The sequence below is a fragment of the Ipomoea triloba genome, chromosome 1 (assembly GCF_003576645.1).
Source record: "Ipomoea triloba cultivar NCNSP0323 chromosome 1, ASM357664v1".
NCBI classification, from domain to species: domain Eukaryota; kingdom Viridiplantae; phylum Streptophyta; class Magnoliopsida; order Solanales; family Convolvulaceae; genus Ipomoea; species Ipomoea triloba.
In genome coordinates, this window is record NC_044916.1 from 19,004,702 (window position 1) to 19,009,062 (window position 4,361).

General features: G+C 35.0%; 1 long non-coding RNA gene across 1 annotated transcript; it reads right to left on the reverse strand.

The window, feature by feature from the left end:
- Positions 1-1,030: 1,030 nt before the first annotated feature.
- LOC115997739 lies at positions 1,031-2,540 on the reverse strand. Its single transcript, XR_004093802.1, has 2 exons — positions 2,183-2,540; positions 1,031-1,298 (listed from the first exon to the last, which is right to left on the reverse strand). It is a non-coding gene; the product is annotated as an uncharacterized LOC115997739 (long non-coding RNA).
- Between the last annotated feature and the right edge of the window lie 1,821 nt (positions 2,541-4,361).

Below are 4,361 nucleotides of genomic sequence, written 5' to 3' on the forward strand. Positions count from 1 at the left end.
GAGCGGCGTGGTGGCTCCCTGGAATAATTCCACGCCCAGCCACACGCGTGTGAGGCTGCGTGAGACGCTACTGCATTTCAGCTTGTTTGTCTTTTGCTCTATTTTAGCCTCAAATCCCTCTCCAACCTATGAAATACTTCAAAACTATTTCTAGAAATGTTGTTAGAAGATTTTGATCGCATTTGAGCTAAAATGCATGCAATTGTTGTAATCGGATGTCAAAACGATGCACTTTTAATCTAATTAAGACCCCTTATAAGTGCTATTCTTGGTGCTTATCACTTGCCTTTATAATTGCTCTTTTTATATGACAATCTGGATCCAGAGCTAGGCACTAGAAGTTCCTTGACTAATTAATATATAAAAGAGTAATTAAGGCATAGGCATAGCTCAACTCACTAAAAATATTAATTTTCTTTATAACACCTACACCATTGAATGTTAACTCTGTTAGTTACAAATGAGTGTTTGTACGAAAGAGAACTAAGAATAATGATGTGGTGTGATATAAAGCGAATTTTATAGCCAAGGGTTCACGTAGAGACCCATAATTGATTTTGATTAAATATATTCTCCCACAATAAATGACATTAAGTTCCGCTACATAATATCATTGGCAGAATAACAAATTTAGATATGCAACTAATATTTATTTCGAAAAGTCCCTGAAAGATTTAAAGTTCTCAACACTAGTACAAAATAACACATCAGCTACACCTGTAACAGGTGTAGGGGATGCTAGTGCCACTAAAACACCTAGCTTTCCGCGGCACCCTTTAACAGGTGCCGCGAAAAGCTTCGCAAATTCATTTTTTTTATTAAAAAAGGTTTTTGCGGCACCTCTCCAAGAGGTGCCGCCGATACCTTTTTAAAATTTAAAAAAAAAATTATAAATATAAATAAATATATATATATATATATATATATATATATATATGTGTGTGTGTGTGTGTGTATATACATATATATGTATATGTATATATACACACACACACTGAACAAGTAATTTATCTAGACACACAAATTACTATTACTTTAAAATAGGAAAACAAATAGATTATTATTCATAAATAATATGAGTTAATACAATAATGCTACCAAGAAAAAAAAAACAGTGTACAAGTGGTGGCTGAGGAAAACAGTGTACAAAGCGGTGGTTGAGGATGAACACGATGTTAGAGCCAACATTTTTATTTTGGTCCCTCTGCCTTTTTGTGGGATTTGATTGACTTGTATTCCTTCCATTTGCTTCACGTGGGATTTGATTGACTTGTATTCCTTCCATTTGCTTCAGCGTTCTACATGGATTGTGAGCATTAGTACATATATATGAAAGAAATAAACCGCTCCCCAAAATCACAGAAAGATAAGGAATCAAACTTTGCAAACTCAAAAAGCATGAAAAAGATTTGTCATCATCCAAATCCCAAACCCATTAATGGTAAATGTTGATCACAACTGGCAATGAGTGCTCATTATATTTTAGATGTTCATTGACCTTATAGGCTCTTCACCAACAACATCTAGCATTCACTAAGGCACACATAGCTATGTAAGCCAGACTCCCTAGTAGACCAATTGCCATTCTGAGAAAGCATGGTGGAGAGGAAGAGATATAATGGGCTAACCGATCGAATGGGCTAACAGATAGAAAGCATTAAGCAATTTTTTGTCTATAAATTATGTAGCATGAAAAGAAATTATTGATCCACATACAAAGTAAAGGAAATATTATCTCTTTCCAACCTAAACATCTCAATTGGTAATCAATAAAAATCTCAAGTTCCAAAAAAAAGTACTTTCTGTAAATTGTGTTGTCTACTTGTCTGTATGAAATTATATTTTAAAGTATCGATGAAAAGGCATTTCTTTGCAATCCTAAGTATCTAATTGGCTAATAAACAAAATTAGCAACCAAAAAGCCGTTTGCCAAATTTTTTTAAAATATATTTACAGGCCGGTTTTGAGTATTATGTACTCTTGTCCACTCACAAACAAAAACACAAAATTCTCGAAAAACAACAGTGGTCTCAAACATGGTGTATTTTTTAAGTTCATTTAGCCGAAATGCCAAACACATTGTTCACTAAGAATGAAGCTAAAGCAGGAATAGAAGAAAAAAAGGAATGATAAAACACAAAGGACCAGATCTGAACACATTGATCCTTCGAAATTTACTCACCGCAAACTTCAAATCTTTCTCACATGGAGGGGAGAAAAGAACTGGATCTGAGCTCTCTAACATCCTCTATCGTCTCTCTTCAACGCAACACCAGATCTGAGCTCGCTCTCACCAAATCTAGAGAATTGAAAGAGCCCACCGCCACTAGATTCGCTGGTCCCGAAGTCTTCCATATCGATCCCTCCGCCGTTTCTCCGAAAAACATGTCGCTCACCAGCCAAATCCAGACCGGATGTGTTCCCTGCGATCTTGGAAATGAGAAGTGAAAAAGAAAGAAGCGGTGGTTTGAATATGGAAAAAGAGATCAGAGGAAATGGAGAAAGAGAAGCGGTGGTTTGAGTGGGCGAGAGAGGGGTCTGAATATTATTTGGGGTGTGTGAGGTACAGGAGAGATAAGAGTAAAATATAATAATAATAATAATAACCTAACCGATTTTTCGCGGCACCCACAAAACCGGGTGCCGCGAAAAGTTAATTATTATTTTAATAATTTACTTTCTACGGCACCCATTCTCTATGGGTCGCGGAAAGCTAGTTATTATTTTAATAATTTACTTTTCACGGCACCCGATCTCGGTGGGTGCCGCGTAAAGTAGTGCTTTTTGGTTTGTTTTTTTTTTATTTTATTTTAGGGATACACTACACCTTTTTGAAGAGGTGTAGTGAAAAGCTATCTTTATATGTTCAATTCTATAGTAGTGCAAAAATGAGAAAATGAAAATTAATACGTGTATAGTATTAAATTACAAAGGTCTTTAAATGACTTGAAGAGTAAATAATTGACTAAATAGTTTTCCTCTTGAAGAATGAATATGTAGATAATATGTACCGTTATGTGCTTATTAAGGAGTTGCTAATTGAGTTATTTATCTATTATCTTAGTTAATATGAAGGATATAAATACGATTGAAATACATAAAAAAAACTTAATGATATTAGCTTATGCCTAAAGACAACCAGCTATTGTATCAACCTGCAGATAGAGTATCTCCTTGAACGAATGTTACAAACTAGTTAGCCTATTGATGAGTAAAGTGGTGATAGTGAAAAAGGGTGAAAATGTCGTTCTGCTGAGGATTGGAGCTATGGTACGTACTTGTATGATATGTAAAATTCTAGGCACTAATGTTTTGGAATTCACTAGAATCCAAGCAAGCTAAGATTAAAAAATGGAAAGTAAAACTAATATTTTTGGGGTTTTGATTGTAAAGGAAAGCAAATTAAACAAGGAATAAACTATATGAATAAAGATGGGTCCAGATTAGGGGATATTGCTTTCTTGAGGCTTCAATAACACAGAATTAGGGGAAAATTAATTCACCATGTGATCTGTGGCAATGCACATAAGAATTCTAGTCTAAGCTACAATAGTAAACAATAAACAAGAATTAGAGTAAGATTGCCCAACATTCGTGATGCATCAATCCTAACCCTTGAAACACAAAAACAGTATAAGCCCCATATTACCCCTATTTTCATAGAAGAAAAATTGGGTTTGAAATTGGTTAGACTTGAGTTTTTCATCCAAGTTTCGTTGGGATGAAAACCTCTCCAAAACAAACAAACAATTGTTGCGCATTAATCATTAACAAAGAGGTATTTATAATCCAATTCAAACATAAAACCCTAGGAAGATAATTTATCCCCTTTATGCAATAATCACAAACCTAGCATCAAGAATAGCAATAGAACCCTAATCCAAACCCAAAAGCTAACTACTCACACATCGTAATGGTAAACAAGGCATAGCTAAAGGAAATCACCATCAACATTGCAAGAAAACTAAGAAAAGAGTAAATAAGGAATAAATGAAACTTTACTATTGAAAGAGAAATCTTGGTAGAAAACCAATACAATCCACAATTCAATCTTCAACCTTTTACAAAGAGAATAAGTCATAAGCCTAACACTTGCCCCTAGATCACATAAAGCGCTACTCACTACAAATCCACCAATGATGTAAGGGATGGCAAAGCTACCGGGATCCTTCAACTTATGGGGCAATTTCTGTTGAAGCACTGCACAAGTCAAAACCCCTTCACTAAGGTCCACCACCGCACTCTTTTCGAACTTCTTCTTGTAGCTCAAAATATTCTTCGAGAACTTCTTGTATGATGGTATTTGAGTCATAGCTTCAACAAAGGGCATAGAGATTTCCCACTTGTCAATCATCTTATGG